The sequence below is a fragment of the Callorhinus ursinus genome, unplaced genomic scaffold, assembly GCF_003265705.2.
Source record: "Callorhinus ursinus isolate GAN/ISIS: 27379988/994484 unplaced genomic scaffold, GSC_fseal_2.0 scaffold22, whole genome shotgun sequence".
NCBI classification, from domain to species: Eukaryota; Metazoa; Chordata; class Mammalia; order Carnivora; family Otariidae; genus Callorhinus; species Callorhinus ursinus.
This window is the reverse complement of record NW_027397084.1, coordinates 21,102,041-21,129,300: the sequence shown is the minus strand read 5'-3', so window position 1 is coordinate 21,129,300 and position 27,260 is coordinate 21,102,041. Positions and strand designations below refer to the sequence as shown.

The 27,260-nt window shown below is 34.9% G+C and overlaps 1 pseudogene; it reads left to right on the top strand.

Annotated features, from left to right (window-relative positions):
- Window positions 1–27,260, top strand: part of LOC112837792 (small ribosomal subunit protein eS1-like) — a 32,634-nt pseudogene that overhangs the window by 5,156 nt on the left and 218 nt on the right.

The following is a 27,260-nucleotide window of genomic DNA, read 5'->3' as shown; positions in this document are numbered from 1 at the left end:
GTATCCAAAATCTATAAAGAACTTATCAAACTCAACACCCAAAGAACAAATAATCCAATCAAGAAATGGGCAGAAGACATGAACACACATTTTTCCAAAGAAGACATCCAAATGGCCAAAAGACACATGAAAAAGTGCTCCACATCGCTCAGCATCAGGGAAATCCAAATCAAAGCCTCAATGAGATACCATCTCACACCAGTCAGAATGGCTAAAATGAACAAGTCAGGAAATGACAGATGTTGGCGGGGATGTGGAGAAAGGGGAACACTCCTACAATGTTGGTGGGAATGCAAGCTGGTGCAACCAGTCTGGAAAACAGTATGGAGGTTCCTCAAACAGTTGAAAATAGAGCTACCATACGATCCAGCAATTGCACTACTGGGTATTTACCACAAAATGGATATATAGCGTTCTGAAGGGGTACGTGCACCCCAATGTTTATAGCAGCAATGTCCACAGTAGCCAAACTGTGGCAAGAGCTAAGATGTCCATCGACAGATGAATGGATAAAGAAGTGGTGGTATATAAACACAATGGATTATTATGCAGTCATCAAAAGGAATGAGATCTTGCCATTTGCAACCACGTGGATGGAACTGGAGGGTGTTATGCTGAGTCAAATAAGTCAATCAGAGAAAGACATGTATCATATGACCTCACTGATATGAGGAATTCTTAATCTCAGGAAACAAACTGAGTGCTGCTGGAGTGGTGGGGGGGGGGAGGGACGGGGTGGCTGGGTGATAGACATTGGGGAGGGTATGTGCTATGGTGAGTGCTGTGAATTGTGCAAGACTGTTGAATCACAGATCTGTACTTCTGAAACAAATAATGCAACATATGTTAAAAAAAAATGAAAAAAAGAAGAAGATAGCAGGAGAGGAAGAATGAAGGGGAGTAAGTCAGAGGGGGAGACGAACCAGTAGAGATGATGGACTCTGAAAAACAAACTGAGGGTTCTAGAGGGGAGGGGCGTGGGGGGATGGGTGAGCCTGGTGATGGGTATTAAAGAGGGCATGTTCGGCGTGGAGCACTGGGTGTTATGCACAAACAATGAATCATGGAACACTACATCAAGAACTAATGATGGAATGTATGGTGATTAACATAATAAAAAAATTAAAAAAAAAGAAAAGAAGCCTCATGAGGGGAAGCAATCATTACTTATTATGTAGTAGACACATAGGTATCTTGAATAGATATGTTTTCCTAGCAATTAATATTTTAGTGTAACAATTTAATATATGTGTTACAAGTTGTAAAAAATACTTATTCTACTAGAGTTCAAGATATAAAATCTTTCTCCAGAGATGTAATTTCATACATTCTGAATACCTTTGTATTTTTTTCAAATATATATATAATTACTTATATAAGAATATCATATATTTTTACTTATTTTAGAATCAAATTCCTTAGTTAACATCTTCTTTATGATTTTAAATATTTATGAACTGTCAGGAAAATTTTTAGCATGTAAATTTTTAAATCTTAAATGTATTAGTGGTTTTAACCCTTAATAGATTATAAAGCACTCCTTGGGTCCTTCCCATTCCAATAAGAATTTCATATTTTAACTTTGTTACTATTATTATGTTCCTTTTTAAATAATTCATCTGTTTTTCCAACAAACAATCACTGAATATCTACCATGGTAGAGATACCTAGAATGTGTTGGACATGGAATGATATATTAAATCAAGTCACTTACCTCAACACCTCATAGTCAAGTTGGAAAAAAAATAAATTTTAGGTTCTATATCATGTGGAGTGAACCCCACTAAACTCCAATGATTTTGTAGTATAAGCAAACAGTGAATTTTGTTGGACTACACTACTGAAATTTGGATATATAACCTAATCTATTTTAATATAACAGCTTTCTCATTTCTCTTCTAACTTAACCATTTTATATCTAAAGTATCTCATTTTAGATTATATATAAATTCATCTCATTAATGAGAATTTAAAATTGATACAAAATTATTGAATGCCTAGGTCCATAGATGAAACGTTTCTTATTATAGTATAGGAGATTTGGGTCATACATTAGAAGCATTATAAATTATAATTATTTAGCTTATATTCTATAATACCATAAATATTTATATGTTCAAGATTGTGGTGAACTTCTCAGATGAATTAATAAATCAGTAGTGTTAGAAATAAGAATATATGGGCTATGAGTTGGAAAGAAGTAGATCCATCTTAGATGGTTATTATATGGAATAATTTAGATCAGCTTTCTTAACAACACCCAAAGGGATTGTACACATAATTCCTCCCAAATATTTTCTTCTAATTTTAGAATCTTGAACACATTGAGTGAAGAAAAAAACCTTTTGCCATCTTCTCCTAAAATTTATCAATCTAGCATCTAAATTTCTAGCAGTAATCAAGACAAAAAATAAAACAAACAAAAAAATCACTAGGCAGATAAAGACTTACATAGCATAAATTCTCAAAAAAAAAGGTAACTCCTGTGTTATTTGGGTTTCTACTAATTGCAAGTGGGGGAAGTCCAACTTTCAGTAAAATACTTATGAAACTGGAGAGCACATATGTGGGGCTTAATTCAGAAATAATCAAAGATTTCAAAATTAATTTAGTATTATTTTTTATCTCCATCTTTCAAGTCTACTTTTATTTGTTGGCTACAACTTCTTATACGGCTAATGATTTCTGACATGACAGAGAAGATAAAAATGCTGAAATGTATCCTGATCTTTAAATCTTAAACTCTTAAAAGTTGAGAAAATATTCTAATATAGACTTGAACATACAAAATGCATAGGTTTTTTAAATGCATCATTCCAGGACTTTATAAAAATCAGTGCTTTATTAATTGCATGTATGTTCATCTAATGCCTCTAAAATATTTGAGCACTTCTATTAATGTTACAGCCAAAAGTCACATACCAACTCTGGTAAATTTATTTGTACTCTCTCTTTTCTCTTAAAATCTAATAAAGTTATGGTATTTTCAACATATGAGTAATAACAACTTATTTTTCTATAGTTGTATAGTGTTATCATTACTGTTGATGTTTTTAAAGCTAATATTTATTTTATACTTACTATGTGCAGCTACTGTGCAAAGCACTTTATAGCCACCATCAGTTCTTTTTTCCTTATAAAAACACTTTAAGTTAGACATTATTATTCTCATTTTACCCATGAGGAAAACAGGACTTATAAAGTCTAAATAATTTGACTAGGTATACACAGCTGGGAAAGGCTCAGGGAGGTTTTGAAGCTAGATGGTAATCTTGAGAACTATCTTTGTGTTAATACATACAATTTTCTTTTTCTTGCACAAAAATCCCCTTATTAAAACAACAAGAACAATAACTTGCAAGCTGGCTTAGTAAACTGAGCTGTGTTTATATGTCTTTGGGTGGGGGTGCATGGAGATCAACATTTTTGTCCCTTGTTCAGTTCATTCATAGAACTAAACCTGTTGATGCAAAGTATTAAGTTAAGTGTCAATATGGTTTAAATCTTAAATAAAATCTTCCATTTTCATCAGATGACAAATGGAAATATAGAGAAAAAAATCAAAACATTTTCATCAAATGAGATAGTGTCTTAGTATACAGGACTCAAACTGTGATGATGGAAATGTTCTGCACGGTCCAATATGGTAGCCAGTAGCCACCTGTACCTATTAAACATTTGAAATGTAGCTAGTGTGACTGAGAAACTATACTCAAAATTTTTATTTAACTTTGATTAATTTAAAATTAAATTTTCGAGCCACATGTGACTGGTGTCTACCATATGGGACACCATAGCTCTAGTTAACCTCATCCAATCCAAATGATGGCTTCCAAATTATAGCCTCTGAATTTCTTAATAATATATTGAATTGTTTGCTAGACATACTAACAGGGATGTCTAAAAGGTATTTCAGTATTCATATGTCCAAATTCTTGGTTTTCACTGAAAATCAGTAGCTTCTCTTATATTACCCATCTTTAGCAAATCAAACCTTTGTATAGTCTTTAGCTCAGGATAAAAATCTTGGAGTCATCCACAATCTCTCTCCCCTATATTCCATAACCTGTCAATAAAAATGCGTGGGGCTTTTACCTTCAAAAATCTATCAACTTTCCACCAAATCTAGAACTACACCCTATTCTATACAATATGCATCTCTTGCCTGGACTACAGTAGTTACTTTCTAACTGGTCTTCCTCCTTTCACTCTGACTGCCACACACTGGTCACTCTTAACTAGTTTTCTTTGTCTCTGTTCTCAGATTTCTGTTCCAGGTTCACAGGCTGAGTGTAAGTCCTAAGAAAGAGCCAAGCAGGCTTTACTGTGGAGCCTTTGAATTTGTCCATTTGTCTGGAATTATCTCTATTCCAATGTCCTCAAGAGTCCTTGAATTCATCTGCACTTCTACTCAAATATTACCTTATTAAGAAATCCTTCCTGAACAATCCTTTTGAAATAGCTCCTCCCTACCCCTTACCTGACCTTATATTTTATATTAAGATTTCTATTTTTTTGTCTTCTCCTCTAGAATCTATGAACAGTGTAGCCAAAATATTTTTGTTCACTAATATATCGTCAGGTGGTAAAAAACAGTGTGTTGTAACTAAAGTAACATACATATACATATATTATATATACCATAATATATAATATACATTATATATTATATATACATAATATTATATATAATGGCGTCATATTATATGTCAATAATATATATATAATAGATGATAATTATATATATAATTAATATATATACACACAACAGACAATATACATGGGATTTCCTTTATTCAAGACATCTAGGGTGCCTGGGTGGCTCAGTTGGTTAAGCAACTGCCTTCGGCTCAGGTCATGATCCTGGAGTCCCGGGATCGAGTCCTGCATCGGGCTCCCTGCTCGGCGGGGACTCTGCTTCTCCCTCTGCCCCTCTTCCCTGTCGTGCTCTCTATCTCATTCTCTCTCTCTCAAATAAATAAATAAAATCTTAAAAAAAAGACATCTAAATATTTGTTTTGAATATCAATAATAGGGAGATCAATTGGGGTTAAAAATTAAAATCCTCAAATTAATATCTTTGAAATATAAACTCAGGCTCTTAATGTGCAAAGCAATGACCAAAATTAGGGTATGAGACAAAAGTAATACTTTAAATTTTTAAAAATAGAAGAATATAATAAGGTAGGTAGACCCATTTTGAAATATCTAGTGGTTTCATTTTTTTTTACCTTTTAAAAAATTGATATCTCATTAGCTATAATGATTCTATAGCAAATTAAATTTAATTTTAGTTTAATATTTAATATATAAAGAACATTCAACATATGCTGAAGTGGATTAAAATTTATTCCTTGCATCAAATGCTAGCAAAGACATGGAACAACAGAAATATTCATTGCTGGTGGGAATGTAAAACAGTACGTCACCTTGGAAAATAGTTTGGCAGTTTCTTATAAAACTAAGCATGCTCTTACCATATGATTCTGTAATCACACCCCTTAATATTTATTTAAATGAGGTAATTACATCTCCAGAAAAACCTGCACATGAATGTTTATAGCAGTTTTATTCATTATTACCAAAATGTGAAAGCAAGCAAGATGTCCTTCGGTAGGTGAATGGATAAACAAACTGCAATCTATACAATGGAATATTATTGAGCATAATAAGAAATGAGCTATCAAGTCACAAAAATTCATGGAGGAAACTTAAATGTATATTGCTAAGTGAAAGAAGCCAATCTGAAAAGCCTACATATGTATGATTCCAACAATATGACATCTGGAAAAGGAAAAACCATGGAGACAATAAAAAGATGAGTGGTTGAGTGGGGAGAAAGGAAGGAGAAATAAAAGGAAAACAAGGGATTTTTAGGACAATGAAACTATTATTTGGTGTGATATGTAATGGTGGATACATGTCATTATATGTTTGTCAAAACCCTTGGCATAGAAAACATAGACAGTGAACCTTAATGTAAACTATAAGCTTTAGTTAATAAGAAGGTACTGATACTAGCTTATCAATTTTAACAAATATACTATATTAATTGATGTAAGATATTACAAATGGGGAAATTGGGGAGTACAGTGAAGGGGTATATGGGAACTCCATACTTTTTGCTCAATTTGCTCTTAATCTAAAACTGCTTTAAAAAATAAAGCCTATTAATTAAAAAAAATCGTTTCCTAGGTGATTAATTCAGAGTAATTTAATAATATTTAAAAAATGTGTATTAAGGAGTGCATGGAGCACTGGGTGTTATACGAAAACAATGAAATATGGATCACTACATCAAAAACTAATGATGCATTGTATGGTGACTAACATAACATAATAAAATTAAATTAAATTAAAAAAAATCTTGACTCTGTATTTTATTTTAAGATTTTATTTATTTTTTGACCAAGGCAGAGACAGTGAGAGAGGGAACACAAACAGGGGGAGTGAGGGAGGGAGAGGCAGGCTTCCTGCCGAGCAGGGAGCCCGATGCGGGGCTCCATCCCAGGACCCTGGGATCATGACCTGAGCCGAAAGCAGATGCTTAACGACTGAGCCACCCAGGCGCCCCCTGACTCCATGTTTCAATCTTCAATCTTAGTTTTAAGAAAACATAGGACTCTCCGTTCTCTCTAGTGATCTTAGGGAATCTACTCTACAGAAAGTAGGATTTGACAATTCTCTAAGCAGATCCTTTACAAGTTGCTATAGAATCATGTTTTACTTTTATGCCATGGAGATGTGAGAACATATTTCAATCAGCCAGAGAGATTTCCATTACAGGCTGCATCTACAGTATAACTGGTTCCATAAAAAATGGTAGAAAACATTAACACACTTATTTTTATATCCTGATTGATGATTCAGTTTGATTCAAAATAATTAAAAATTTTTCAATGTAAAGTACTCAAAAAACAACAATAAGTGGTTAAGGTGATCTATTCTGCATAGTGACATTCATATCTAGAATTCTTCAGTAATTGGTTTGAGTTGCAAGCACCAAGATTCATACAAGCAATCTATTTGTTTAAGGATGACAGATAATTTTTTACAAAATCTAATTGCCAGGGCCTTTTGTATCTTATAACTCTTAGTTCAATGGTTAATTGGGACTTAGTATAATAGGATTTGTGTAGAGTTCATGGGAGAGATTGATAATGTTTTTAACTGCTTTTCTCTATTTTATATAATGCATGGGTAAGTTTTTGTAGACCAATATTCGTTAGATCATTAGGTAGAGAGGTCTACATTTTGGATTAAAGGCTTCCACGAACGAAGTTTAAATATAATACATGATCACTATTTTGCCATATAATTAGTTATACATAGTAGTGCCATCTTCTACAAATAGGCCACTAATGATTCTTTGCAAGAAGAAAAACAGAAGCATTTAAAAATCACTTATATTTTCAGATTATTTTCATGTGAATACAAATTATTTGAATGACCAATATCAGGCTAGGGCTCCATGTTTATTGCTGATTTACACAGAAGAAAAATTGAGAGTGGTGTATCCCACCATGATCATACAGTTTCAAAATGATTTGTTCTAGCAACAAATGTTCCTGCTGGCCAGATATATTTTCTTGTGTATAAAACAGACACACACATACACATCAATTACTATAGATCACTCAAGAACAATGTATTTTGTGCCAAGTGCATTAAGGGAGACTGTGAGGCACTTTGATAGCTTTTACTGGCAGGTTTTAATGAAAGGAGCAAATAGATGTGCTGGTAGGCTCCTTCTCCCACTTCAACCAAGAAAGCTCCATGTTCATCAGGTCTGTATTTTACACTCTCAAAGACAGTTGCTCTTTGTAGCCAAATAAAGTTTTGGGATTTACTACATCAAACAAAACCAGCAGGAAAATACTCTACCAAAAAAAAAAAAAAAAGGTAGTTCAAGGTATTGAATCATTTAATTAGATTAGTACCATTTTTTCTCACAGAAATCTCTTCTCTGTATGCTAGTTTTATATTAGTCATTAAAAACATAGAGAAAACACACAGAAGTATCTTTGCCCTTGATCTTATTTCACTCTGAGGAAAATGTAGAAAACTAGAATATGTGACATGGAAATGAACATACTTTATAAAGGAAATAAAAAAGATACTTAAGCACTGTTCTGTGTTTTTGTATATATTGCCTTGTTTAAAAGCAACAAATATTTTTATATGATAACTGATAGAATTTCAGGTTCAAATAACATTAACAGGCGGGGATCTGTTTAGTTAGTGTACCTAACAAGTTCAAAAGAGTAATGGATAGAGACGCAGGTGGGTATAATAATACAGTGATGGTCTCAGGAATATATGCTGTTTTAAACATTTCTCCGGTGTGTTTTACTCTTTTGTTGAGTCAGGCTTTAATCAAATGGTGGGAACAATGGTCACCAGCGACTCTAGAATTTTATTGTCTTTTGAGAATAACCATACCCTTAAAAAAAGAGTGCCACTTTTCCAAGAGTATACAAGTGAATGAACTGATATTTTCCGTATTTCCAGCTAAACTAATAAGAGGTTGAGAAAAGGCCTATAGAAAATTAAAAAAAAAACTCAAAATAAGTGAAGTATACACCAAAATGCTAGCCAGAATATTACCCTGTCCTCTACATCAATACTATTATTCCCAATACGTCAGTGTAGTGAGAATGGAATCTTCCAGAAGGTATGTTCGCAACCCTGCCAGAAATGTGTGGGTGTGGGTGAGATCCGAAGCAGGTTGTCAATATAAGAAAGTGGGATGAAAGTGATAGATAGAAACAAACACTGCAGGCACTATTCATAATTAGCTTAAGAGAATGAAACAGGCTTCTAAGTGACATTACAAATGTCTGCCTCACATAGTGCCTGTATGCCCAGAATATCACATGATCTCTCTTTGTAGCTTAGAGAATTTAGAGATGATACTTTTGAGGAAAATATGTATTATTAGAGCAATGTGGTAAAATATTTACTACACAAAACACCTGAATGGAACTACTTGCTTTGCCTGACTAATCAGCATCTTCCTTCCAAAACTGTTGGCAACTAACACATTGCTAATGAAGGATCAGCCCAATCTGATATTGAATAACAATCAGACTTAGTTTGGGATTTAGGATTGCTAGCAGAGATAGTTAGCTGTCCACCGATAAGTTATATTTTCCCATGCAGCATCTCATAATTTTACCAAAAATTAGATTTCAAGTTCTATGCTTCTCAGAACTTTTGGAACCAGGTGTGGCTTTGTGAAATATTAGTGCATGGTAGAAGTCATAGGTGTTCTTCTAGGCCTGGCCTATAACAATATCCCAAGTTCCCCAATTCTTTTTATTTTATTTTATTTTATTTTATTTTATTTTATTTTATTTTATTTTATTTTATTTTATTTGTCTTCCAGATGCCTAGAATGAAATCAGCCCCCAAGACATCCTCAGAAAAGTCTTTGTTCAAAATGACAGAGCCTGTGTCTGCCAGACTCCTTTATTTCATGAAGGAGGAAAACCTACTGAACTGTTGACTATATAAAGCAAGACTAGAAATAGATTCATATCGCTTTTAGCCATTTAAAGTTCCAAAACTTGTGTTAGCAGTAGGACTCTAAAATAGCTGGAGCTTAAACTCCAAGTGTATAATTCTCTTCTACCTTTTTACTTGGAGTAATGCATTCAAAATACAAATACCAAGAATGCCTATCATGACAATCCTGCTTTCAAATGCAACTGAACATACTACTACTGATGAAGGCTTTTATGATTTCCAGTTTTAACCAATTCATTTCATCACCATCGGTTCCTTGCTTTCAGAATCCTATTCTACCGTTCAAAATCATCTTCCAAGTATGGCATTATTCTCCACGTATTTTTCTCTAATTTCTAGTTCTGTAGCTTGGGCTCCAAATTTATATCTATCTATATATCATTTATCCACACATACATATAAATCTTAGTCTCCAAGGGAACTTATATGGATGGCCAATATAAGAAAAGGCCTTATTAATGAAATAAAATAACCTCTATGTCTACAGAAACTTCCAGTTTGCAAAGTCACATGGAATATGTTTAGTATAGTAACTACATTCTACTTTGTACACATTTGGCCGTTTGTCTAGAATACTCAAATCTAGATCATGGTTTTCCCAAAAGATGTTTCCAATCTTCATGCAATTCTCTAAAGTTCCCTTTGGCTGTCAATTGGAACTCTAATAACTACTGTGTTCAACTTTAACAACCTTAAAAATAAAATAGCCAGTCGTTTTACTAGCAGAGTAGCAGAAGAATTCCAATTAAGGACAAGCAAGCTATGGTGAACCGTAGGCAAGTCTGAAGAGACAAAAGAAACGTAAGCTTTTGTAAGGTTAAGAGGAAATTGAGGAGGGTTCTTTTGAACAGAAGTTCACTGGAGAAGAACAAGAGTTTGAGGTTGTGACAGTCTCTCGTTCACTGCAAGTGGTGGTTACTGCATTGTTGTTAGGGCAGGGAGGCATCTTCCTTCTTTTCTTTAAAAGCAGGAAATAAATTTCCTATGTGAAACATATCCCCACTTGTCAAAATAATTCTTATCTTTCTTTTCCCTGCTCGCTGTGAGGCCTGAAATGAGTAGCACATGTGAGTGAAATTACCCTTCAGGGTTCCTGACTCCATCTTAAATGAGGTTTCCTTTATTATTTTCATAACTTTAAAAATAATTTTAATTCCCTTACAATAAAACTCCAGTAGCTTAGCAGTTATACTGATGCTATAGTCATTTATATATAGTGAATTAATTTATCTATGCTTTCAATCTTGGGGTCACAGTCTTGGATGGTGGATTTAAAACTATAAATTGCTTAAACTACGTATGTAATCACATTGGTATGCTGATCCTAGTGTTATGTTCTGATTATGGTGGTGGAAATACACTCACAGATGCTTCTTAGTAGATATATTTAAAGGCACAGGGGTGTTATCCCCAGGTCCAAGAGTTATTGTGTAGTGAGGATGGCCTTAGGAATAACTGACTTCTGATTTTTCCCATCTATATTCTCTATAGAACAAGAGTTGTTGCTAATAATGATCTATATCAACTTTTGAAAGATTTATTTATTTTGAGAGAGCAAAAGAGAAAGAACATGAGCAAGAGAGCCAGAGGGAGAGGGAGAGGGAGAGAAAATCCCAAGCAGACTCCTTGCTGAGTGGGAGCCTGACACGGGGCTCCCTCTTCTAACTCTGAGATCACTACCTGAGCGGAAACCAAGAGTCAGATGCTTAACTGACCATGCCACCCAGGGACCCTGTATTGATTTTTTTAAAGAATTAAAATTTTTGAAATATTTTCTGAATATAACTTTTACTATGAATATTTAGATTCACAAGCTTACTGGTAAAAACAGGTTTCTCACTATGAGAGTTTTCCATGCAGGGACTATCGCTCTCTGGTGTTCTTGGAAATAAAATTCTCTATTTTGTTTCCTAAATTAATAATATTTATAATCCCTAAATTAACAATAATTATAATTCATATCAAAGCATGCTTTTTCAAGCGTAAGAGGTTTGGTTATCCCAAATCAAGTTTGTGGCAGTCCTTAACGTTTCATTACCCTCTTCATTCTCTTGCCTCAAAGAGAAAAGAAATATCTTTGCCTCTCACTTAGTTCCTAATATACCTGTGGCTAGCTGAATATTTCAGTCTCATTATTATCTAGAATACAAAGCAATAGCTGAAAATATAAATCAGGGTTGGGACTGGGATTATGTGTGGAAAAATTTTCTCAAAATGCAAAACACTGCATGTACACTGCAAAAATTCAAAGATGCAAGTATATGTCATTCCTTGAAATATTCTCAATATTTTAACAGATAACTACAAGTCCAGAATCTATTGCTTTTTCCGAAAAACAAAAACAAAACTTTTCATTGTTCCATTGCATATATATATAATGTGTACATATATATACACTTTTTTAAAAAAATTTTTACACATGTACCATGGCATTAGTTTACCCAAATATTATGCATAATGACTAGAGGTTTTTATGCAGATTCTTCTATAAATAATGTTTTATTATTTGGAGTTCTGAAAAACAGAACTGAATAACATATTATTTTTGGTACTTTTATTTTCACTTATGTGTATAAAGACAAAAATACATATAAAACAAAAATAGATTTTAGTAACTTGGATGTCACCAGTCCTTACAAAATGATTCAATATTTCAAAAAGTTATGACTTTCCTAAACAACTCTTTAAATATAGTCAGACATCTGTTGCCTAGATGAGTTGCTAACATTTTTTGGATAATGATATTTCCCAGCAAGCTATTCTGCTTTGAAGTATTTGATTTAGAGCAAGATGAAACAGATAATAGACATAGCAGTGTACTCTCAACAAACCTGTTTTAAGTTACTCCTTATGCCAAGGATGAGGAGAAAGACATTATATGTTTTACTACCTTCTTAATTTTCTTCAAATAGAAGACTTTTCCTTTTATACAAGCATAGCTGAGAGGGGTCCTCCGCTTTTTATAATACTCTAAATCCAGACACTGCAAATTCTAGAGATATCATCAAGAAAGATTAGCTTTCTATTTAACCCAGAAAATAACTTTCAGTGAAATTTGTTCAAGTATGTATTTTGCCAGTCACTTAGCAAACACAAGTCCCTTGCCTCCTAAGTACTGACTGTAATGTATTTTCCATGAGAAATCTAAATTACTTTACTAATGGTTTAAAAAATATAACTACGCATGGACACCTACAGCAAAAAAACATGCCTATTTTTTTCTAAATCCAATTAAAAAATCTTCATCTGCTCTTCTTACTGACCTAAACTCCAGCTTTCTTCAATAATAATAATATTGTGTATATTGCAGTTATTTGTTTTTTAAAATCAATATTTAAATAAAAGAACATTTGGTAATGTATAAATTAATTTTCTCAAACCCCTGTATTCTCATATACACCCTATATGCACCCCAATAATACTTCCATACAGATAGACCATATAAATATGTCTTAGTTCATTTAAGTTGCTATGACAAAATACCACAGACTTGGTAGCTTATATACAGCAGAAATTTTGTTTCCTCATACTTCTAGGGGCTGGAAATCCAAGAGCAAAGTGCCTCCATTGTCATATTATGGTGAGGGCCCATTTCCTGGTTCAGAGTCTGTGCCTTCTCCCTGTGTCCTCACATGGTGAAAGGGGCATGGGATCTAGACTGGGCCTCCATTGTATGAACTCTTCATATAAATTTGCCATTTAACCAAGGGAAAACTACTCTATTGGTAAAACCATTAGAATGAATATACCAATGAATTGTTCCAGTTACAACTTATTTCTTGGGTGCCTGGGTGGCTCAGTTGGTTAAGCGGCTGCCTTCAGCTCAGGTGATGATCCTGGAGTCCCGGGATCGAGTCCCGCATCGGGCTCCCTGCCCAGCGGGGAGTCTGCTTCTCCCTCTGACCCTCTTCCCTCTCGTGCTATCTCTCATTCTCTCTCAAATAAATAAATAAAATCTTTAAAAAAAATAAAATAAAAAAAACAACTTATTTCTCGTATAACCATAGAATTCTATATATTTCAATGTATGGATGATGTACTCTCAAAATACAGGGTATATCTCATTACACTAATGAAACATATTGTCTTATTTACGTTATTTGTTTGAAGAAGCTCTATATCCAGTTTAAGAGAAAAAAGATGAATGTGGCAACCATATTGCTATTAGTGACTTAATATACTGAACTTTTATATAAGAATACATTCATAAAAATAGGTTTCAATGATGTGAGGAATTTTAGGAGAGCATTCAGTACAATATAAAAGCACTCATTTTTTCTATATAATGGTAAAAGATTTTGTACTTGAAGAAAAATTAATGTATCTTGAAAAATATGGTACTTAATGAGGTACAAACTGAGTAAGTTTTAAAAAGATATCAATGTGTGAAAGCACTTTTTCTGTATGGGGTTCTGATTTATTAGTGACAACTTGGTATTTTAAGTTTTAATATTCAATAAACACAGATGTTTATGTGTTCATGAATTTTCCCTTTGAAGGTATCTTTTGATAAAAGCAAACTTAATGTAAATTTTAAATTAAGAAATAGAAATCATTGTATCATCATAGGTCTTATGCTTTTATTTTTTATTTTTTTAAGATTTTATTTATTTATTTGAGAGAGAGAGTGAGAGAGAGAGAGCACATGAAGGGGGGAGGGTCAGAGGGAGAAGCAGACTCCCTGCTGAGCAGGGAGCCCGATGCGGGACTCGATCCTGGGACTCCGGGATCATGACCTGAGCTGAAGGCTGTCGCTTAACCAACTGAGCCACCCAGGTGCCCCAGGTCTTATCCTTTTAAATAAAAGTAAATTCCAGTATTAAAAAAATCCAATTGTAATGCATTGATTTGCAAAAAAAACAAGAATTTAATAGCTATTTATTAAATATCATATAACTTTGGAAAATACAGGTAAACTAATTCAGTCTAAAATTGCTGCATTGAAATATTACATACCCTTTCTTAGCCATTTAATGAATACTTTATTTATAATTATCAACTATTGGCTTACTGTAGTGTTTCTTTTGGTGAGATGAGATATCTAAACTATATTAGAGTATTTAAAAAAAGATCAAGTAGAACTAATATCAATGGCCAATGATAATCTGTATTCAGCATAAAAAAGGACTGATGGCATATACAAACACTGAACTCCATAATATATTTTTTGGTAGCCCCAAATGAGACCTGGATTTGTGTTAAATGACAAGTTCATCACAGACACTTACTGTTTTTACACTGCTCTAAGTTCTTTACATATATTAGTATATTACATGTTCAAAATAACACCATTGTGGTAGATACTATTATAGTCTCAATTTTATAGAATGCAAACTGAGGCAGGAAAAGAAAAAATAATAAACTACGTAACTTGTCAAAGATCACAAGACATTTATTGCTGGAACTGGGAATCAAATGGAGTATTCTGGCCCCTGAGCCTGGGATCTTCATCGTTATGCAATTCTACCCGCAAAGAGGATAGCTCCTGCCGTAAAACAGAGAAGCTGTCAAACTGGCAAACCCCATCTCTTGTCCTAGAATTAGATGGCTTAAGATGAGTGCTATTCACGTTTCTCAAAAATTTTCCAACAAAAATCTTATTTTCTTACAACTTCTAGCAACTTTTGCCTTCTCACTGTCTTTGTTTTGTTTTGTTTTGTTTAAAGAGGCTTACCCTTCTCTATTTCATTTTGTTCCTGAAAACTAACTCCAAATGACCCAAGAACTCTCTTCACTCTCCCACACAGAAAACAAAAAGTCCTGGAGACCTTTTAACTTTTCTCTATTTCAACTATCGTTGATCCAACATAGTAGAAGCAAGAAGACAAGTGAGAATTTATGTTATCATTGCAATCATTTGTCACCTTTTGGAAACATCCGAAAAAGCATTTAGAGATGTCATGAAGAGATGTTACTTCTGAAAAGATAAAAATGGTGCCAAATAGCCCAAGGGTACATTCACAGCTTGATAAAGATAAAGGTAGTCTGCTTCAAACACTTTGAGTTATATTTTACCTCATGTGGGAGAAAGGAATTTGGACATACATTTAATTAAATCTGGGAAGGGGGCACATTCTGTGAAGGAATTTAATAATTATTCAAAATAATTTTAAGATACCCACTTTAAGGGTAGAGAGGCTGACTCAAAATTCAAAATTACTTCTGATGATGAAATACATTTTTTTTCCGATGGAAACCCACAGTATGTTCAGTTAATTTAATAAATTTATTATTATTTTTTATTTTTTAAATTTTTTAAATGTTTTATTTATTTATTCATGAGAGTCAGAGAGAGAATGAGAGAGAGGCAGAGGCAGAGGGAAAAGCAGGTTTCCCGCCCAGCAGGGAGCCTGATGCGGGACTCGATCCCAGGACCCTGGGATCATGACCTGAGCCGAAGGCAGACACTCGGCCATCTGAGCCACCCAGGCGCCCTAAATTCAATAAATTTAATAAGTTTCTTTGTCCATTTGTTTCTTACATAATGACTGGAAAATCTGCCTGTCACCAATTACATCATATGAACAAGGACAAAAAGCTTTGAGATGATATGAGAAGCAGGATGAAGACTGAATTTTTAATATTTCATCTTTTAATTTTGTTTAATAGAGGACTGTATAAATGCTAAACAAGAAACAAACACTGTCAAGTTTAATTGGTTTCATATGCACTAATTCAGAGTCTTTTGGTTCAGTATGTGAAGGAAAAAAAATGGATACTTTAAAATTATTTTGAAAAATTAGTAAATTCTCTCATTGAAAAATTAGAACTCAAAGGTCAAGCAGAACCTACTCTGTCCTTGAAATTAAGATAACTTTGAATTGCATCACTATTTGTTGCCCTATAGATGTTCAGTCCAACTCAGGGGGTCCACCTTTAAATTGCAGTGACAAATGTCCTGAGTTCACTCACTGTCCTATATGGCAGTTTAATGTATAGAATATGGCCCTGTTGATTTACCTCTAAATTTATCCTCTCCTAATTTATTAAATTTAAAAAGACAAATGAAAGAGGTTTCAATGGCCAAAGCTGGAATAATTTGAGAAATAAAGTACAAAATAAATATACATGAGCCCATGATGATATAACTGAATGATTGAATAAACGAATGGGAGAAATAGACAAGTCTCCACGCAGAAGAATTCTAAGTTATTTATGAAGATATTCCATACTCAAAATGGTGGGGCATAACTCCCTACTGCCTCAATGTGGCTATACATAGTGACTTCCTTCCAAAGAGGAATAGTGTATAAGGGAGGAAAAAATGGTAAATTTGCAGTGGAGAAACCTGAAAGGCAATACATCACTCAGGTAGTAAGCATGATCATCAACAGTGGTAAGTTGTGATGATAGTATGTACTCTTGATACAATGAGAATGACCCTTTACCCAAAATTTATAACTTCGTCTAATCATGAGGAAAAATGAGAAAATTCCAAATGAAAAATATTTTATAAAGCACTTGAGCAGCACTTCTGAAAACTCTCATGGTCATAAAAAACAAAAACAAAAACAAACAAGAAAAGTCTGAGAAACTGTCACAGCCAAGTGCCTAAGGACATATGGAAAACTAAATGTAATGTAACATCCTAAATGGGATCCTGGAACAGGATCATCAAGATATTAAGGACAAAAAGGACATTAGGTAAAAACTAAGGAAATATGAATAAAGTATATGTTTCAGTTAACAATAAGGTATCGATCAATATTGGTTCATTAACTGTTATAAATGTACTATACTGGTCAGGTAGTGATAATGGTTTATACGGGAACTGCCTGTACTATTTTTACTATTTTCTGTAAAGCTGAAAGTATTCTAAAATAAAAAAGTATTAAAACAAAAAAAAAACAATTCTCAGGTACTTCTGATTATAGATGGTGATGTCTTACTTGAAGCAAACAAAAACAAAGGTATGAAAAATAAATCAGAAATTTCATCTTAAACAATAAAGTAGCTACAAAGTAAAATCAGGGCGCCTGGGTGGCTCAGTTGGTTAAGCGACTGCCTTCGGCTCAGATCATGATCCTGGAGTCCCGGGATCGAGTCCCGCATCGGGCTCCCTGCTCAGCAGGGAGTCTGCTTCTCCCTCTGACCCTCTTCCCTCTCGTGCTCTCTATCTCTCATTCTCTCTCTCTCAAATAAATAAATAAAATCTTTAAAAAAAAAACAAAGTAAAATCAAAACCCTTCAAAAATATATTGTTACAAATGGATTTAAATGAGAAAAGTGGGTATTACAACTTCATATGGGTTTCTAAAAATCCCAATAACAGAATTTATTCTTAAGGCATTATATGAATGGAAATACAATTTGGTGATCTTTAATACAGATAGCAAGAGCAAGAGGGAGAGGCAAGGGTGGCAAGAGAATGATTAAAAATCTTCTAAAAAACAAAAGGTGCTTTAACTGGCAAATCCTATCGAACAACTAAAGAGAAAGTAATACCAATTTTTGAAATATTTTTCAAAAACCTTAACCAGTGGGATTTATCCCACAAACGCAAGATTGGTTAAACATTTGAGAATCAATTAACATTATATACCAATTTGATGGGAAAAGGATAAAAAACACATTATCATCTCAACAGATGCATGAAAAATATTTGGCCAAATCTAACACTCAGCAAAAAAGGAATAAAAGGGAAATTTCTCTATCTGCTAAAGATAATCCATAAAAAACATACAGCTAATATTATATTTAATAATAAAAGACTGAATGCTTTTTTCCTAAGGTCAAAAACAATTAATAAAACTCTATGCCAACTAAGAAAAAAAAAAGAATGAAGACACAACTTACCAATATCAAGAACAAAGGAGAGCATATTATATAGTTCCCACAGACATTAAAAGGATAATATGTGACAACTATGAAAAGTTCTGTGTAAATAAATTTCATAATTTAGATAAAACTGATCTATTCCTGAAAGACAAAACTCCCAAAATCACTCAAAAAGAAATAGATAACACAACTAGTCTAACAAAGAAATTGAATTTGTATTAAAAACTTTCCAAAAAAGAAAACTTCATCTCCTATGACTTTATTGGAAAATTCTACCAGCTATTTGAGAGAGAAACATTAGCAATTCTACACAATTCCCAAAATAAAAAAACAACCATTCTGTTTAGAATTTCAAGAGTCCTAACATGATGTAAAATTTGATTATAACTTCATTTATAATATGGCATTCCTGAGTACCAACTCAGTACAAACATTTGGACAAGATGTTTTTATATTCCCTGAAATTATTGTTACTTCCAGAATTTAATAATCCTTCAGATATTTGGATATTTTGCTTTTCCTAGTCTATAGTCGCCTTGGGAACTAACCACAGATTTCATTGGAAATGACTATAAAGAACATTCAACAGTTATTGAGTGTAGTGTTAGAGCAGTATTCCCTCAAGGGTACACAGAATTCATTCATAGAGCTCTCTGTGACACAGACCTGGGTGAGAGCCCACGACTATCTATGGTGGTAATTAGATTAGATTTATTTTCCAAAGGCATGCATACCTTGTACTTTTCTCAGTTTATACAAATTTTGTGGTAGCTCTGTGAATGGGTTGCCTGTTGATTTCTTTCCTAAGAGCTCCATGATTAATTAACCATATCCAAAGTACACAGCATGCATACTACTTGCTGAATTCCATTTAGCAAGCTTACTCCACTTCTTGTTATATTAACCTTATACACATTGACACTGATCAGTTAAATACAGTGAATGGACCCAAGAGTCTCAGTTTCTTTCTGTTTCTCAGATATCAGAGAGTCTTTATGACAACAACCCTTATCTCCTATATTCCCAACTTGAAAAGGAAAAAAAAAAAACTACAAAGATTATTTTTTAAAAGATTCTGGCATTTCTCTATCAATAATTTCTTCATGGCATGAAGTAAAGGAGTTTTTTCAGGAGTACAGGGGGGTGTTCCGTAGGACAGATGTAACTCAGAATTCCAGTTTCTTAAAGCTGAATTACCCCATACTTTATTAATTGGTCTGTGCTAGCATATATGTTGACCACAGAGTATTTTTCCCAGTAAGTACAAAGCCTCAGATAATTAGAGGATATGGCATAGTGTATTTTTTTCTCTCTGAAAACCATGTGCTTCTAATTTTTTTAGAAGCCACCCAGACTGTGGGTGGCTATGTCATTGTTTTTTTTTTTTTATTACAACTTAACACAATAACCAGTTCCAAGTATCTTACACATTTTTCTATTTTCTGCTGCCTGCCTTCTATGATCAACTTCTTAGAGTCTTTGTTTTATTCACAAGCAATAGACACAAGTTGTAATAACAAAATAATGATAATTAATAATAATACATTACAATGTTACTAAGAAATTCCCAAAACTTAGGAAGTTTTGAAGGAAAATGTGAATGTCATTGTCTTAGGCAAAACTGTAATTAGAGTCTTTCTGGGTTTCTATAATCAGGAAATGACTCTTTAGGAGCATCATCTGGTCCACTTGTCTTTGAGCAAAAATACTAATGAAATAGATTAAAGCTGTGGATATCTCCTAAGCCACCATTTGACTTAGATGTGCTCTGACTCCAGAAGGCATGAGTTGGGCATTGTGGCAGAAACAACCGAAGGGGAAAATACCCCTGGGATTTTGGTCCCAGCTCTGAAAGTGGGCAAAATCCTGATATAACCCCATAGAGTAACAGCTCCTCGCTGTATAGACAGCACACCTCTGAACAGGCCCTCTCACACGGCACACGGTACAGCAGCCAGTGGACTGAGCACAAACTGGTCTGGCTGGTGATTATACTTGAGCATGGGTCGTTAACCCCTTGCACTTGATAGTTGGGCTATTCTAAAGGTATTAACCCTATGGCTGGCACAGTGGGAAGCCAAGAGGGTACGTGATCAAAATTACCGCTTGTGGGGCCGGGAAGTATATAAAAAGACATTTGGGTCCATTTGAAAGAACCTGAGGCAATCTTCACTATTTTTTGTGTTCCAGTTAATAAGGCACTGGCAATCAAGAAGCTGATGCCTAGGCTCAGGTAAAAGCCCCATCTACTATTGACCCTTCGGTAGATATGGCAAATTGGGTTCATGAACAGAATGGACACCACAGTATCTGAATACGATGACACATTGCCAAGCATGCCGGACTGCCTTTGATATATAGTGACTTGGTTAATGCAATAACAGCATTTCCTATATGTTCTAAACATTCCTAAAGAAACTGCCAAAAGAATCTGGAGCTTATCTACCAGAGGTCACAGCTGGTGGGGAGTTGGCGAATTGATTTTATTGGCTCCCTCCATCCTAGTGAAGGTATTCAATGCCATGGCTTATGTGAACACCATATCTGGCCTAATCCCAAGCTTTAGTCTGCCACCATGAAATCCAGGCTGCCTCCATGAAATCCGGGCTGCCACCATGAGGAGATTAAAGGAACTGATGCACCCTTGTTGAATAGATAGTAATCAAGGATCACATTTCAAAGGTCATGATATGCAAGACTGGGCAATGAATGGAGGTTCCGTCTCCACTATAACCCACAAGGAGCAGGGTTGGTAAAATGACAAAATGAAATTTTAAAGCAGCCAATTAAATTGTAATAGGTAAAACCACCTGGGTGCGTGAACTAAAATACTATTCCAGGCTTTATTATATTTGAATGTTCAACTAGTAGGGCCTATTGCCCCATATGGCAGACTGGGGGCCCTTGCCTAGACACTCAATACTGCAAAGGTGTGGAAATCATGGTAAACAACTATTGCCCCAACTCCCTTGGTAAATCGCACACTATGAGGCTGAGAACACCAAGCCCCATCACACTTGGAAAAGAATTATCTACTGGAATTTGCAATGGGACATCCTACTGGGATGGGTGAATTAATTTGCAGCTCTGGGTGAGGGGGAACTCCTCAGTCTCTGCTGGAATCCCATTGTCTTCCTGCAAGCTGAATCTATTGAAACACGCTATACATGGTATGAAACATGTGCAATTGAAGGAGGGGGGACAGATGGGGGTCCTGGGGTGGCATATCTCACCCCAGGCCATCTCCTCACGCCTGACAGTGCTGTCTCCACAGCCAACACATATGGTATATACAACTGGGTCAAATTACTAAAGCTACCAACTTCCCTCTCTTTAAGGCTGGGGTTGGGGGGGAACATTCTATTCTGAATCATCATTTGGCTGCTATCTTTGTTCCCTCCATTGGCTTGGAGGACATTGTAACACACATGAAAGCCCTTATTAATTCACCCAGCAAGTCTTAAATGATAGCAAACAAAGTCTATCCTTACTAAACACTGAAATGTTTCTGATGAGAAAATCTGTCCTCCAAAATAAAACGGCCTTCAACTTTGTTACTGCCTCACAAGGAGACACTTGTGCCATTATCCAAACAGAATATTATGTGTTCATACCTGATGAGTCTGCTAATGAATCATCTTTATTAAATCGTATGGACACAAATGAATGCCCTGAGTGATCCAACACCCAGCCTAGGGGATTTAATAAATCAAGGGTTGGGATTCTAGGGCTCTTGGTGGAAAAAGTTGTCAGTGATTTGGACAACTGTTGTCTTAATCTGTGTTTTCTCTTGCCTGTGCCTACATTGCTGCTGTGGCATCTGCCTCCAATGCAGCCAGACAGCCTCCAAAAGAGCTACCACCCTGCTAATGAAACCGCTTGCTGACTGCTCAGGAACCACTGCAGAATAAAAAGTCACATGATTTTATAAGAGCTGGTCCTGAAGAATGGAGTGTTGGGAGAACATCGTCAAAAGGCCATGACTGCTGATTGACCCGTGACTTGAACCCAGGCACTCCTTACCACCCCCTCCTTGGAACGTGGGTTCTGCTTACCTTCCCCACACCTAGAGGCTACTCCAAGGACATAGCCTGGAGATAGTGGTGTAGTGTAGAGAACACCTGCATGCTATTTGTGACTAAACCCCTTTAAGGCCTCTTGATAAACTTTTAAGAGTCAGTGGACAGGTGTGGGGATCCTTTTGTCTTGCTACCACCCAAGACAAGCCTTGTACATACATTCCCTTTGCTTATTAAAACTGTCACCTACCAATTTGGAGTGGCCTATGCTTTTCTTTGGTCTCACCTTTCCCTCTGAGTACAGGGGCAAGTTTCAGATTATACCAGGGAAGCTCCCAGAAGGACTACTAATCAACATTACTCTACCTCCTGAATGAAACAATGCCACTCAATACTGCAAAGGTGTGGAAATCATGGTAAACAAATATTCCTTTTTTCTTATATTTGACAAAAAAAGATTAAAGTTCATTGAGTAAACAAATTTAAAACCAAATAAATTCTTAACTGAAGAATTCACACATGCCTATACAATATTTCTTCCTTACAACAATCCAACAAGGAAATTATTTCTATTTACCAAACATTACACATGAAAGAAACAGAGCCTTGCTAAAGTTAAATAAGTTATCCAAGGTCACACAGCCAGGAAGTGCTAGAAGCAGTATTTAATTGTGGGCAATCTGCCTCCAGAGTATGACCCTTAAACCAATATGCTACACAACTTCATGAATAAAAATGATTCCTTGGGAAAAGATAAAATAAATTGGAACATTTAGATTCTGTATAGATTATAACTCGTTATCTACGAAAACTCCAAGTTGTGACATATCCTTTGACAGACTCTAGCATGAGTTCTGAGAAATTACTTGTACCAGACTATGCATCCGCATAGATTAAGGAAAATATACATTTTATTGACATTTTCAAAATGGTACTGTTTTTAAAACCCTATTGCAAATTGTTAGGCCAGAAATCAATGACGTATTAAGAGCGTTAATGCAGGCAGTGTTACAAGCTCTTAAAATAAGACCAACACTATTGTTAGTGGATAAATTATGCAAACTTGGTCATGTACATCTGTTGATTTGCCAGATAGCTAATTAAAATGCATTAAAGCCATTATGCTGTTTAAAGGCACATTTTGTGATTTCATAAAATGTCATTTATCTAGTTTAAACCATACTTGTTTTGATCTGCTGCACAAAAATCACTAAAGGAACAGATTTTGCATATAAATGTACCTCTAAAAAAGAAGTATGTGTTTCTTTTGACCTTAGTTTGAATGGAATATAATCTATTTTGATGACATTATAGTGGACAAAAAAATGCCATGCCTAGTACATTGATTTTGATTCTTTACTAGGTGTAATTTTTTTATATTTAATTTATTATGTTTAATTACATTCAATCTGACAAAAGCTCTCATAATAATATTATCAGCTAACATTTATTGAATTTTGATATGTAATAGGCAAATTTAATTTCTTAATATATATTAAATAGCTTTATACTCAAATCATTTAATGCTCAAAACAACCTTTTAGAGTATATGTATTATCCTTGTTTTGCAGATAATGCAAAACTGGTCAAATGTCATCCTACTAGAAGATGGGGGATTCAACATGACTAGTCTCGTGAGGCTTGTTCTTGAGCCCTCACCCATTATCTTTTCCTACCTCTCAATTTTTCCAGTAGAAATCATCTTTATTTTCTCAGGAAACAACAGCAACAAAATAAAATAGATTTTTGCATTTCCACAATAAAATCTCTAACATTATTTAAGATTTTTAAGATATTTGAAAAGGCAGAAATATTTAGTTTGGCTCACAGCCATGTTTACTCATGGAGTCAGGGTTGTTTTCACATAACCATGTTAAAGAGGGTAAAGATCAGCCATACTTCAGGGGTGCTTGGGTGGCTCAGTTGGTTAAGCAACTGTCTTCAGCTCAGGTCATGATCCTGGAGTCCCAGGATCGAATCCCACATGGGGCTCCCTGATGAGCAGGGAGTCTGCTTCTCCCTGTGACTCTCCCCCCTCTCGTGCTCTCTCTCTCTCAAATAAATAAATAAAATCTTTAAAAAAAAAGATCAGTCATACTTTAACAATATTGAAGAAGCTTGAAGTTAAGAAAATATTTATTCAACTTTGAAATGCCCTTTCTTTTCCCCTATCTTTACCTACTCTCAATAGAAGAGGTCTTTTATTTTTAAGTTAAAATACAACAATGCCTTATTTTTCTCAGGAAATATTATCTACATATAACAGAGTTTCAAAATGAATTAACAAAATCTTCGCTTGTAAAAAAATGACTTGTCACAATATTATTTTCAGTAGGCATTTTACATTATACAATCTAAACTGCGAGGTAATATGGAAACTACTAAATTGGACTCCTTTAATTCTGCAGGTTTTACTCTAACAAACAGACAGAATTAAATAGAAGAAAGCAATTGCTTCTCTTTTGCTTTTTTTAAAATAAGGTAAAGAAAGGGAGTAAGATGTTATATTTTCAGCTTCAGCCTGATGTAACACTTCTCCTAATTCTTAGGAAGTGGAATTTGTACCTGTTTGTCTGTCCATATATTCATAATCCTATGTAGAGTTTTGGGCACTGTTCTCATGCTTTGGAAACCTACCTAATTTGTCTTACTCTAGACCAAAGTTCTCAAATCTAAAACTCAGAGGAAAAAACCACATTTGTTCGTGTACAAGCCCATGTACATCTGCGTGTGCGCACACACACACACACACACACTTTTCCTGTAAAGAATTGACAAGAAGAAGAATGTGGTTTGATTTATAATTGCTTATATTCAATACTTGACACCATATAAAAATTAACTGTGACAACATTGTGTCCCACATCATGGGTGGTCCTGAAGAACTGTGAGAAAGTGAAAGACTCTAATAAATAGATTTTTAGCAGGGAGTCTGCCTGTCAAACTTGCCTAGAGAGAGACATAGCTAGAAGAATTTATTCATAATCAGTTGCTAGCAGTTTGACTTCATGATGAACCACTTGGAAGCAACAAATGTTAAGATTACTAATGGTGGTATGAAGAAGAATCATGTGAATAGTCTCATGAATAAACCAGTGAGTATGGGCTTATTTGTGTTTTATGAGAATGCTTACCCAAGTAGCAGAAGAGATTTTCAATAATCATATGTACAAAATAACCCTTTCTATTAATAATTCTTCTCTAGCCATCCCACTGATTGCTCAATGGCCTCAAGAAAGATGAAGTTTTTGCATGAGCTTGAGCATACGGGCTTTACCTCACCAAAATTACCAGTGTTGATGACCATTTCTGCAGGGATGGGTCAGCCATCTAGTAGCAGGCTGATTATATTAGAGATACAGAGTTGAGGCTTTTTGTCCTCACTGGAAAGGATAATTAATCTATGTATCGATTGCTTTTTCTGCCAGTAATTCTTTGGCCTGCATAACCATATAGGAAATTATTAAATACCATATTCACCATCTTTATATGCCAAATAGTATTATTTCTGACTATGTAAAACATTTTCAACAAAACAAGTGAGAAAGTGAAAAAAACTTACGATATTCACTGCCCCATCCATGTATATGATCACCAAGAACTAATTGGCCAGATAAGACTGGTAAAATGTTCTAATGAAGAATCAGCTGTGGCACTGGCTAGAGAAAGTTGATGTTCTGTTCCACAAGATGTGGAATATATTCTGATACAATCGATCTATAGTGTTATTTCTCCGTTAGCCAGCACACAAGGATCAAGGAAACAAGGGATGAAAAAGGAAGTGGTTCCTTTCTCTAGTATTTCTAAGAAATCATGTATGTGTGTGTGTTTGTGTGTGTGTGTGTGTGTGTGTGTGTGTGTGTGTATTACCTCCTGTTACTAAAGCTTGCACCTTGATTCTGTAGGGGTCTTAATTCCAAAAAGAAGAATGCCTTCTCCAGAGCAGGCAACCACGTTGCTATTGATTAGTAGTGGAGACTTCCCCTGGGTATATTGGGATCTTCTTTCATTAATACTTCAAAGTAACTCTCCAGGATAACCCTATCATCAGTAGTAAATTGGGTCGATGGTAAATGGTAGGGAGGCATATATTAAGAAGCCATTGAACTCTCTGGTTGGGGGAGGGTTATTCTTAATATCTCCAGGGGTAAAAGCTGAAAGAAAACAAATAAAATTCAATCTGGGGCACATTAATAAGAACTATAAAACTCCAGAAATGAGTGTTTGAATCACCCCCAACAGGTAAGTCACGATGTTTAGCTGAGGTACTTGCTGACATGTTAGCTCAGAGCAAAGTGAACCTGAGGTGAGTAGTGAAAGAAGGAGGTAATAAACACTGCCTTACAACTACCTATGAAATGGGAATCATAGTGCTTATAATTATTTTTATTTTTTATAGAGAGAGTGTGTGTGAGTGGGAGGGAGAAGCAGAGGGAGAGGGAGAGAGAGAATTTTTTTTTTAAGATTATTTATTTATTTATTTTAGAGCAAGAGAAAGCACATGAGAGTGGGGAGGAGCAGTAGGAGAGGGAGAGAGAATCTTCAAGCAGACTCTCTGCCGAATGGGGGGTCAGATGAGGGGCTCTATCCCAGGACTCTGAGATCACAACCTGAGCCAAAATCAAGAGCCGGACGCTCAACCGACTGAGCCACCCAGGTGCACCATAATGCCTATAATTATATCATTTTGCTTTGTTATGTAGATGTTTAAAAATATTAACTAGGGGCACTCTGCTGTCTCTCTCTCAAAAAAAAAACGAGTTAAATTTCTAATTTAATCTTTATGTTATAAGTTATCAAAGGGTAGGTTGTGGTTGATCTAGAAGAGGAAGCAAATGGCAGATGACAAATGAGTTTTGGTCCTCCTTTTCAGAGAAGTGATGCGCACCATCATTAAAGAATAACTATCATGTTAGGAAGACAAGTAATACAGTT